Genomic DNA, 13,190 nt, shown 5'->3' on the forward strand with positions numbered 1-13,190 from the left:
AATACAAACAAAAACAATACTCAAATCTTAGCTCGATAAACCTACAGATTCTTCTCCTCAAAAAACTTTGCACTTTACTGTCACCCAATAAGTGAATCTTAAGCAAAGATAGAGATGCCATGAAATGTGTTTTTACGTCTCGTTTTACAGTGTGAGCACATTCATTTTAGCACTGCAAATCATCTCACATCTTCTCTGGGAAGTTCTAGATTTTTGTAAAGAAACTCATACGTAGGCATCATTTATATTCATCTGTATTTATTAATTGTATTAATTTTGAAATGTGAGAGATGGCAGAAGGCAGTAGATGTGGCTTGAGTTAGGCAGAATAACACTGAGTATGTGCTGTGTCTAGATAACACTAGTTATGTGTTGTTAAATGTCTGCGCTTCATAACTCAGAGTCAGTTCACTTGCAGAACTGCTGTAGCTTAAAATAATTATCACAAATAAAAAGTGCACATGTTAAAAGGGGACTGAGAACTTTTGAATCTACAATAAAAATCACACTTTTTAGCCTTTTTAAAATTGTTGTCTTTGACTCAAGTGAAACCATCTTTCTTGTTACAGGTTCTGAAATTAAAAATGTAAAATATTATGAAAAAGTAATAAAATGAAGAAACATACCTGATGGAATATAATCATCCTCATCGCTCTGTTCTTCCTCAGCTGTGGTTTCTCTCATCATCTTCAGTGGAGTCTGCAGCATCTGCTGTTCTCCAGCGTTACAGTCTGAACCCAGAGACTCTGTGCAGGTTTGATCGGTGGATCCATGACTGTCACACACACACACACACACACACACACACACACACACACACACACACACTCTCTCTCTCTCTCTCCTGAGCATCAGTGTAACAGAGTAAAGTGAGTCCTGTGTGTCTCTGGATCTGTGTGTGTTCAGAAAGTTGATCTCTGACGCTCCACTGAATCCTGTCCATCAGTCACACACACTCAAACCTCTTCCAGCTCCTGAGGAACACAGAATCACAGCGATGTTCAATTTATATGAAAGATATGTCAAAATAGCAGTATCTATCTTAGACCATGGAGCCATTCTAATGTCTGGAAGCTTCTCGTTGTTCTGGTAATATTGACACTAAATCACATTTATTTTATATATAAACATTGCAGTCAGAATCTGCAGTCATATCAAGATATTTGAATTGTGAGAATTGAATCAATGAATCAATTTGATTAGTTCATTAGTCAGCAGAAAGAAAGAAAAAAACGGAGAAAGAAAAACAAACAAACAGAGTTTCAGGTAATTCAGGTATTTAAGGATGAAGTGAATCTTTATCATGTACAAACCTCTCGATCCCTTCAGTTTCTGGTTTCTCTCCATCATCTTTACCTCCAGTGACGCCTTCTCTTTCATCAGCTGACAGATTTCTGTTATGAAACTATCAATATCCAGGATGGATAGATATATTATCTACATTTAACCAGAGACTGTAAAAAATATGGACAAAGCGTCTGTGACGTCACCCATAGACTTTCTGAAGAACTGTTTTGAGGCCGTTTATGGGGGGTATGGGCGGCGCCATCTTGGAAAACCTTGGGAAATCCTAACCCCGCCCACCTTCTGGCCAATCCATATATGGGTAAAAGGGCGGGCTTTGTGTGAGACTGAGCCGGTGTGATGAGTCCGGGCCAGAGCCATAGAGAGAATTTCTCTCTATGGCTCTGGTCCGGGCTAACGTCCGAGCTGTTTTTGTGTTATTATGTGGTAGCTTTATGTAGAATGCTAAATCCCGCTGCTATAATCTCAAGTTGCGTCAATAGGAGAGGAGAAAGGCCGCGAAATTGAAAAATACTACTGTTATTGTGTCACGAAATGTAGTTTTAAGAGTTTTTCAGTCGAGAATGTAGTTGTTTTAATCTCAAATATGTTGTTTGTTTATACAGATAGCGCCTATTTAAAATTTTTATCTGACGTTTGCGGAGTTGTGAGATCCAAGGGATCACCGGGCGCTCAACGCTATGTATCCCCCCTGGAACAGTCTTACCTCGGCTAGTGTTGCTGACGTTTGCCGCTGGTTGATGTCTCTAGTCTAGTGGAGTGGTTAAACATGGGATATAATTAGTCTTGTGTAGGCTATATCTAATGGACGATCTTTGATCTCATTAATCTATAATTTGTTCCCCTGGCAAATCGTTTTATGGCTTCTTATACCTTTTAGGCTACTTATACTTTCATAATGGCTGTCTAAGCTAACTAAAAAACACACTAACAACGAGAAATGTTTAATTTCACAAACTACAGCTTCGGTTAAATACTAGTATATGAAACGTATAAGTTAAAATACATGCTAACTGTTGCAGTGCCACTGCCCACAAACATTGATGCTAAATAGTGCTCACTAGTTACGTGAAGTAGTGGATTGTCACTTACCGGAAAAACTGGAGCGAAGTCCTCCTACAGTGTCGGTTAGTGCAGTTTATAGCAGAGCAACCCATTTTATGTACGATATTTCAATACAAATGTTCAGAAAGGATACAGAGGTGGTATGATGTGTTGTGTCAGATCATGGCCGAGATGTCAAATATCAGGAATTCCACTCGGCGCAGCCTATGCTCAGCTATCAATCAAGCTGTCAATCAAAGTTAACCACGCCCTTATTTGTCATACATCTAAATACGATCTAAACTAACGAGTTAGAAAAAAATTCACCCCCTCACAGTTGTCAGGCACTCGGAACCTATCGAAAAATACAATAAAAGTCCATGGGACCAACCTGTAAAAACATGAATTTATGCTGTGAAAACGGACATTTTAACATGGGGGTCTATGGACATTTAGCGGATCCCTCTAGCGGATTTTCGATGTATTGCAGTTTTTAGCACTTCCGGGTAGGCTTCATTTTTCAGATTAGAATGTTGCCCCTTGGGTTAAACCACTAAACAGTGCATTAGCGCCACCTATTGGCAGTATATGGACCAGAAAACACCCTTCATCTCTTCATATCCACACTGAGCCTCACACACCGGCAAACAAACACACCGGCAAACAAAAAGCACTTCACACTATAGTGACTGCTAGCATATTTGAAAAATGTTAATAAATATATGTTTTATCCTCCTGTGAGCTCTTTCTTTAGTGGTTTTGCCGGCGGGTAAAATCAGATTTCCAAAATATGTGTTTAAATTTAAATGGCTGTGATTCGCGCTTCAGGATGGTGACGTGAGTGTGCACTCGTACAGTGGCCAGACAACGGTCAGCATTTTATCTCTATGGGGTTGATTTTAAAAACTACTTTTTTTTTTTTTTTTTTACCACGCCTTCATAATTTATTTTTAGCTACTAGAAAGCCTTTGTTTTATTGTTTTACCGATCCAGGAAATAAAGGCAAATTACACTGAATCATATGTTTATGTGTCTTTTCAAACAAACTTCAATTGTATAAACTGTGATAACTTGATATTTGCCATTGCTCTCTTAAAAAAATTAAGGAAAAACTACTAGGACAAAAAACTAAGGACAAAACTACACGTATTCTAAAAGTTTCTTACACTGTTTACTCACTCATCATGGATGGATTAGGAACAGTTTCATATTTATGATTATGGGCGGAGCTACAGTATAGCCCATGACATCACTGCACGTGTGTAAAGACTTCAGTGAAAGTGAAACTGAACAGATGAGCTGGAAGCTTCTTCAAACAACATTTTCCGAAACCCTGAAATTAACGATCAAATCTGACATTCACAAACAGGTAAGCGATGGAAATGTAAGTTCACTAGTTTAATAGCATGATGCAGTACAAGAACGTTTGTAAAATGAAAGTCTGTGTTTATGCAACACATATCAGAATCAGGAAGTATTTGAACTGCATACAGAATAAACAAGTAAAGTGAAAATCATAACTTCAAACAGAAATTACACTTGTTTACAGATGTTTATTTAGTAAGTTATTTGTTTGAAAAATTACAATTCCACTCATTTTCTGTGTTGTCTTTTATAAAAGATCTTATGATGGCAGGGCTCTAGTGCGACCAAATTTTGATAAGGTGCGACTAAAATTTTTCCTAGGTCGCACCGGTGCACGTAACGTCCTCGCATCCGCTGCCTCTCCACGAACTAACGCCCGTTTCACACATACTCCGTGTGCAGTGCGTGTGCGGTGCGTGTTGCAGTGCGTATGCGGTGCAGGAGCAGCACGCGCTAAAGTGCTTTCACATAAGCTGCGTTTGCAGTGCATAACTGATCCGGCTCTACCACAAACAAATTGTATTTCAAATCCATAAGTTATCAGCAAATTTTATTTAAAAAAAAAGTTTTTTGTCAGCATTGCGATTCTCTTTGTACATATATAGGGTGAATTGCCCTAATGTGGGACATTTTTTGCACTTCAGACTTCTGTGACATATTTCGATGTGTAACCAAAACATTAAATCCACACCCAATACCATTAAAAAAAAACCAGGATGTATCCTAATGAAAACAAAAGAGAAAATTCAGATAACCCATTCATAAGATAAATTATAGACATATTAGTGCTCTTATTGCAAGTCGTCTGAGAAAAACTGCAGCTTCCTAATGTGGGACAGAACGTGTCCCCAATGTGGGACACTGAAAAATCTATGATAAAACACCAAAAAAATCACATTGATACATGTAGAATAGTAAAATCTTTTATTTTAGATTCACTGGAGAGTAGATTTAGGGACATTCCATGCCCTGGCCAACAGTCTCAGCTGAGGGACCCCACCATCCTCAACAATCTGCCTATACTCCTCTATGGCTCCTCTCATCCTGTCCTGCCTCCACTGATTAAGTTTCTTTCTCTTATCCTTTACCTGTTTCTGCCTCTCTTTCTGCATCTGACAATCTGTCCCTGTCTTTCTCACCTTTACCATTGTGATCTAAAATGCATTTCATTGAATTAATCAGATGCATAAAATAAAGTGGATTTTTAAACGGCATTTTTAAATTCAGAGCTATTTTTAATTTTAAGTCAACTATACCTTTTACACATACATGACATATACATGACACATACACACACACACACACACAGAGAGAGAGAGAGAGAAAGAGAGATAGAGAGAGACACACACACGTATATAGGCATGCACACGCACAAAAGAGCCTTCAAACAGCCCTCCAAGAATAAAAAATTCACATGACTGTAAAAATCTGCATTAACAGTATTGTAATATTGCATTACAAGACTAAAACCATGTAAATAACCATGTTTGTCCCACAAACCATGCCCCACCACACATTTTTGACTCAATGAAGTACTGTCCCACATTAGGCTGATCATACTGTCCCGGATTTGGAAACCACATTTCCTAATGTGGGACACTAAGAAATTTGATAAAAATATAAAATATATAGTTGATACGCACAAAGTTAGACTATTTTTTGATGGACAAACATTTCATAAGCATATTAGGCTAAAAAGTTGCAGGATTGCATTGTTTAAAATGTATTTAACTCCTTAATATCAAACTGGTTAAAACTCTATGTCATTGGCCTTCGGATGGTCTTCACACAAGGTGCCTCCTGTTTGATGATTGCTCCACCCTCAAATATTATTGGACATTTGATAGGTCATGTGATTTTGATTACATGACACCACAGCTTTGTCTAACCCATAGTTTCACTGTCATTCATGTATTTATGGGGGACCTACAAACACTAGACCTTAGGTGTCCCACATTAGGCAGTGTCCCACATTAGGGCAATTCACCCTACTCTTTAATAGACGTATTCACGTTTAAACACAATTTAAACAAACTTCATTGCATTACTTCTATATAATTATATATTAAGTTGCTCAAGCAAGTGGCAAAATATTTAACCATGTACTTATATTAAAATCGCATAGACTACATTTTAAATTAAAACTTAAAATTGAAAAAAAAAACAGCAGACTCATATAGGCTACTCTTTCTTTTGCATAATTTAAATCTTTATACAATAAATCTTGCATGTCACAAAGAACTTGTTTTTCCACCTCCACGAATGAGACGAGTGTTGTTCATTATGTTGCGTTGTTGAAATATGTATTTTCCCTTGATTTACCCTGGTCTTAACGTCTCAGCATTGCGATTCTCTTTGTACACATACACTCTAACGTATGCACATTTAAACACAATTTAAACAACGTAGGCTATTATTCAATGCATTACTTCTACTTATATTAAGTTCCTCAAGCAAGTGGTCAAATATTTAACCATGTAGCCTAGGCTATATAAAAAACAGCCGACTCTCATGCCTTTTCTTTTGCATTTAAATTAAAACAATAAATCTTGCATGTCACAAAGAATTTGTTTTTCCACCTCCACGAGTGTCGTTCATTATGTCGCCTTGTTGAGGTAAATTGTAGATTTCCTTGCTTTACCCCGGTCTTAAAGTGAAAATAGTATTTAATTAAATACATTTATGTTAAGATTACTACATTTTATTTAATTAATCGCATTTATGGTGAAATTACTAAATTTTTAGGTCAATCTGTGTTCATTTTGATCATGAAACATGCGCTGTCACTTTAATTCAGCGTGTGCAGCACAGCAAAAATAGACTCGGTGCGGAAACGATCTCTGCACTGCTGTATACGCACCGCAACTGGAACGGATCGACGGACTGCAACCGCGTGCAGTGTGGAAGCTCTAACCTGTTAACATGGGTACGAAAAAAAATACGCACCGCATACGCACTGCAAACGGAGTATGTGTGAAACGGGCGTTACGCCCGTTTCACACATAAATGTGAACATACGGACATACGCACATGCAGTGCGTATGTCCGTCGATCCGTTCCAGTTGCGGTGCGTATACAGCAGTGCAGCGATCGTTTCCGCACAGAGTCTATTTTTGCTGTGCTGCACACGCTGAATTAAAGTGACAGCGCATGTTTCATGGTCAAAATGAACACAGAATGACCTAAAAATGTAGTAATTTCACCATAAATGCGATTAATTAAATAAAATGTAGTAATCTCACCATAAATGTATTTAATTAAATACTATTTTCACTTTAAGACCGGGGTAAAGCAAGGGAAACTACAATTTACCTCAACAAGGCGACATAATGAACGACACTCGTCTCATTCGTGGAGGTGGAAAAACAAGTTCTTTGTGACATGCAAGATTTATTGTATTAATAAATGCAAAAGAAAAGATATGAGAGTCGGCTGTTTTTGTCAATTTTAAGTTTTAATTTAAAATGTTTGCGATTTTTATATAAGTACATGGTTAAATATTTGACCACTGCTTGAGGAACTTAATAGAAGTAGAAGTAATGCAATGAATAATAGGCCTATGTTGTTTAAATTGTGTTTAAACGTGCATACGTCTCGTCTATTAAAGAGTGTATATGTGTACAAAGAGAATCGCAATGCTGAGACGTTAAGCGTTAAGACGTTCAACAAGGCAACATAATGAACAACACTCGTCTCATTCGTGGAGGTGGAAAAACAAGTTCTATGTGACATGCAAGATTTATTGTATAAAGATTTAAATTATGCAAAAGAAAAAGTATGAGTCTGCTGTTTTTGTCAATTTTATAGTTGTAATTGAAAAATGTAGGCTATGCGATTTTAATATAATTACATGGTTGCATTTTTTACCACTTGCTTGAGCAACTTAATATATAATTATATAGAAGTATAATGCATTGAATAATACGTTGTTTAAATTGTATTTAAACGTGAATACGTCTATTAAAGAGTGTATATGTGTACAAAGAGAATCGCAATGCTGACAAAAAAACTTTTTTAAAATAAAAAGTTGCTAATAACTTCTGGATTTGAAATACAAATAGAGTATGTATTTTGTACAGCCGCGGATCAGTTACGCACTGCAAACGCAGCATATGTGAAAGCACTATTGTGCGTGCTGCTCCTGCACCGCATACGCACTGCAACACTCACCGCATACGCACTGCACGCGGAGTATGTGTGAAACGGGCGTAAGCGTTTGTTCTCCTTTGACGGAACTCACACTCATGGGAACTCACACTCTTCTCTCACGCGGTGCCACAGCTCGCACAACACTACAGCCCTGCTTAATGAGTGACGACGGAGGACAGAATTAAACATTCAAACGTAGCCTGGTAACACTTAAGGTCTGTGATATTAGTATGATTTTATTTTAGATTTCGGTTTCCAAAGATTATAAAAAATAATATATTGAGGTAAAATATTAAATTATAGCTAAAAACTATAGTTCATTATAATTACTATATATCATTATAATTAAAAACTATAGCCGCATTCTGTCTAGCGCTACTTCTTCCCTTCGCAGCGTTACGCTGTCATTTCTCCCTAAAACTCAAACTTAACGACAGAATCAGCACGATCGGTGATTGTTGTAAAATGCAGTCTAGCTACTGTTGCTAAATTTCGGGACGCGTTAAATAATTAAAAGAGCTATTAAAAGCACAAAAATCTGAGCAAGATATGCTGTTCGCAAGGCGGCGCGCGCTCCGAAACAGACCGAGACAAGCAAATTATACTTTAGGTTTCATGTGCGCGTCTAAACGATCAAATGTACACAAAAGTATGTCAAAATGACCGGCTTGGAGATTCACTAAAAACAGTTTGGCCCGGTTTCACAGACAGGGCTTAGACTAAGCCAGGATTAGACCATAGATCAATTAGGACATTTAAGTAATTTTTATAAACATGCTTAGAAAAAAAACATTACCGATGTGCATCTTGAAACTAAAAAGGCACTGATATATTTTTAAGATCAGTCAGTGCAAGTTTATTTCAGTGGAAACAGCTCAGACTTACATTTTAGTCTAGGACTAGTCTTAAGCCCTGTCTGTGAAACCAGGGGTTTATGTCTTAAATGGACGTAGTTATTAGCCTGGCAAGCCAAACCTACATCAAGATGTTAGGTCTGGCAACTCACCATAGACACAGCTTAAGCCCCGTTCACACTACAAGCGACTTTGTCGCTGCATGTCGCCAGTGGCTGGCGGTGAGGTCTTTAGTGGGCGTTCCCACTACTGGTTGCCTAGTAATGTTTGTGAGTGACATTCACGGATGTTACTCCATGTTGTAGACAACAAATCTGTTTTCTTGCCGCTACAAGCTAACATTTTGGAAGGAAAAGTCTAAATATAAATGGAATCAGTACATTAAATGCATAATATTAAAGATGAATGAGAAACAGCGAGTGCCCTGTGCTATCACGGCTATTTAACTGCAGCAAATGGGCAAATACTGGTCTTTCTGAGTTCACGAAACCATCCAGACTCGGAGTCAGCACGGCGAGTACCACTGTATGTACACGGAGACATATCATACATTATTGGACCGTTTCGGACTGCTAAAATAAACTTCTCATTCATCTTGCCTCGGTCTGACGCAGCACTGAAGAGTGACGGATCACGTGTGCTCCACTGACTTCACTCCTATGGGTTGTCGCTCCCGAAAGTCGCTCTTAATTTGCATAAAGTTAAACATTTCTCAACTTTGTCGCGTCGCCAGACACGCCCCATCCAGTCGCCAACGGTCGCGACTGCGCGAGTCACCGGAAGTCGCCCGCTCCCCATTGAAAATGAATGGTATCGCGTCGCTTGGTCGCGTGTAGTGTGAATGTAGCTTTAATCCGAGGGGCGGGATAAATGGCTGTCTTTCAAATTCCCGCTGCACGCAATAGGACAGCGCTTCAACCAACCAGAGCGTTTTCCCAGCAGAGTTAACGTTAGTTGCTAACGTTAGTTGATAGATTCAACTTTTGAATCTGTCCGGCAAAACTACGAACACATCTTCCTTTTTTAAGAATGACTTAAGTGCCGTTCTTTGCTCTTTTCTCAAAGAAAAACTTAACTCCTCCAAGTCCTCCAGAGTCGCGGCCAAAGCCGATTCGAAAGACTGTTCGCCAGCAGCCATTCTTTGTTTTCAAGTAGCAGGGAACCGTTGCAACTCTGTCGTCATTATGTTAAGCCCGCCCCGCCTACTCTATACATGATGTGATTGGCCTGACCCAATTTAGGTTTTTGCAGCTCGAAAGTCAATGGAGAGTTGCTAGACTACCCTGGGTGCAAAATACATTTTGCTGCCACTAGGGTGCGTCTAGATTTCTAGGCTATAGAAATAGTTGGGAGAATATGGTGCATCAGTAGCCTATTAGATCTGCACTCGGTCTTAAAGGGGCCGCAGTCTAATAAACACGCTGACGATTGCGCCATTACTGTGAATCAAACAAGAAAAAAATCACTCACGGCTCTTGAAAGAATAACTTCAGCTTTAATAAGCATTCATCTATTTATGATAAATTATGCAGTGTTATTTTACATTTGATTAGATTTCTTTTTAGACCATACCTGAACAGCAATGTTAGTACACCTTCCTGAAATTAAAGCCCTGTGTAGGCCTATATAATGTGTATCTTTGTTTAATTGTTTATCTTTTGTTTATCTATTGTTTATCTTTGTTTAATATATATATATATATATATATATATATATATAACAAAAAGAACCAATAAGAATACAGTATCAGTAAGAGTATAGGAATACTGTTAAAACCCGACTCCCCTGTCAATGCTCCAACAACAGCCCAGACATGGAGCTACTTCAGCCTCCAGTCTCCCCAGTCCCTGGTAAGATGCCAAGCCCTGGTCCTTCGTCGGAGATGGCATCCGTCTCAGAGACGGAGGTAGAGCCTACCACGCCTGAGCTAGAGACTCAAAATAGTTAGTTTGGCAGCTCAGTGAAGCACTTTAAACATTATTATTTAAAAAATTATTTATTTAAACTTATTCTTGTTTAAAATCATTTACATAATATATATGAATGTATATAGAGCGTGATAAAAAGGTGACCTTGAAATTGTGGCGTTAAAGGTCACGCAAGCCGAGGAAATATTTGGGTGCACCCAAATTTTGTGCTGGTGCACCTAAATAAAAAAGTTAGGCGCACCAGTGCAACCATGTTAAAAAGTTAGTCTGGAGCCCTGGATGGTATTAAAATGTTGTTGTAAAAACCTGTTACATTTGCTGTAGTGTGGCTCTTAGTTTCTAGTTTTTTCCCTAGTTTAGTTTCTGTATTTGGTTCTCTTACGAGAGGTCTCTCGTACTGCGTAAGATTATCTTACGCTAGGGGAAAATCCTTTTTCCGCGAGATATTGTCCTTAATTTTGTAATAATGCAAAACGCGTTGCGGCAGCATACAGACATAGGCGAGGCAGCTCGCGCACCTATTGGCTGTTCTGGGCAACTGCAGCAGCCTATCGAGCGAGGCCTGGCGTAATGCCAGACCCAATGAGTCCGCCCGCTGCGTCACATCCCGCCGAAACGGGCGTGGTCTAGGCCTATAAATACCGCTCGCAGGCAGCTATTATCCGATTTTTTCATCCTTCAAGCGAAGCACACGCATCGCTGGAGCTGGAGAAGAAGCCGCGCCGTCTGAGAGAGAGCACCTTCAGCGGGACGAGTCACTGAAGTCGCTGGCTGCGCCGCCTTCCTTGCCTTCCTGCTGCGCTTTCCGGCATTATATCCTTTCTTTGCTACTGTGTTTATGTATGTGTGTGTGCGCTCGCCGCCGCGACACACACTCTCATTGCACTAAAAGAGCCGGGCGTCTTTTTCAAGACGTCCCTTTCCTGAGGATCACGCAGCTCTCGCGCTCACTGACGGCGACTGCCCTCACTGCGAGCTAGCTACTGCCTATGGTGACTCTTAGGACTTACCTGGCAGCCTTCTCCGAGACTGCTCCTCCCCACTGGCATAAGGAGGAAAGAGAGTGTTTCCGGTCCCGCTGCAGACGGACCGACCTCCATTCCTCAGACATTTCTCATTCCCCTCTGAAGTTCGGGCGACTGGAAATGTCTATATTGCAGTGAGCAAGCCTGTTGTAATACACGCATGCCTGCAAACGAACGCCAGCACGTTGACGCTCTCTGTTTCTATGGCAACTTCTCGCTCGTTCAGTTCCAGTAAATGTGACTGTTCCAGTGTATTCTGCAGTAAACAAGTCGGCGACGCAGCACGCTTGCCTGCACACAAACGCCGCTTTTACGGCTACCCAGATAAATCCCATAAGAGTGAATTTTCTGGTGTCCCGGCTACGGCCGATGGTGTTTTATGTGTAGAAAGAATGCCCACTGCCCAGTGCCCATCTCTACACACAAGCACAGCCCGTCACACAGGGCTCGCGCACATAAAATCGACTCAGATCGATTGCGCATCAAACGTGGTAAATGTGCCCACTACCCAGTGCCCACAAACACTACGTTATGCATGTCTCACGGTTTCTGTAAAAACGAAACCAATGTGCATTCGCTTCACTCAAGCGAACAATGCTTCCGGTGTGGTAAATGTGCCCGCTATCCCGCGCCCACATCCACAGACATGACAGTTCCTACGGGACTCGCCCAGCCCTCCCTCTCTCGGTTGACCGCCGCAGAGGAGTCGAGCGCGGGCAATCTGCCCGCTGTTATCAGCGCGCCCCTGCCTGAAATGTCACGAGCGCGACGCTTGTGTTACAGCACACCGAAGCCTCTCCATCGCTGAGCGAACGGAGCACGCTTCCTATTCAACCCCTAGCTATTCATGCAGATGCATGGGCAAAGCTGCCTGGGGTTTCGAAGTGGGTGCTAAACATTATAAAAGAGGCTATTCGCTGCAGTTTCGCCGACGCCCTCGCCGCTATACGGCGCGCGTCGAGACCACGGTAAAAACAGAAGAAGCACATTTACTTCGAGCCGAAGTGGCGAAACTATTGAGCAAAGGGGCCTTAGAGCCTCTCTCTCAAGTTCAGAGCGAAGGAGGGCTATACAGCAGATACTGCCTGGTACCGAAAAAAGACGGGGGTCTCAGACCCATACTAGATCTAAGGCAACTGAACAGAGTGCTTGTGAAGCGACAGTTCAGGATACTCACGACCAGAAAAATCCTCGCGCAGGTTCGCCAAGGAGATTGGTTTGTGTCAATAGATCTGAAAGACGCGTATTTTCAAATACAGATAGCGTCACGTCACAGGCGATATTTGAGATTCGCCTTCGAGGGCCAGGCATATCAGTACACAGTCCTGCCGTTCGGTTTATCCCTGGCACCCCGTACATTTACGAAGTGCATGGATGCGGCGCTCGCACCCCTCAGGATGAGGGGCGTGCGAGTACTGATCTATTTGGACGATTGGCTGATTCTAGCGCAATCTCACTCAGTGCTCATAGAACACACGACCATTTTACTCGATCACCTCGAGAATTTGGGTCTCAGTGTC

At 40.8% G+C, this 13,190-nt stretch overlaps 1 protein-coding gene across 1 annotated transcript in view; it reads left to right on the forward strand.

Moving 5' to 3' along the window:
• Window positions 1-3,612: 3,612 nt before the first annotated feature.
• LOC311285716 (uncharacterized protein) overlaps window positions 3,613-13,190 on the forward strand; it is a gene marked incomplete at its 3' end in the record, with an annotated part of 40,631 nt that continues 31,053 nt past the window's right edge. Inside the window, exon 1 of the mRNA XM_084435753.1 lies at window positions 3,613-3,718. The remainder of the gene's footprint in view (window positions 3,719-13,190) is intronic.

The sequence above is a fragment of the Rutilus rutilus genome (assembly GCF_951802725.1).
Source record: "Rutilus rutilus genome assembly, contig: SCAFFOLD_58, whole genome shotgun sequence".
In the NCBI taxonomy this organism is placed as follows: Eukaryota; Metazoa; Chordata; class Actinopteri; order Cypriniformes; family Leuciscidae; genus Rutilus; species Rutilus rutilus.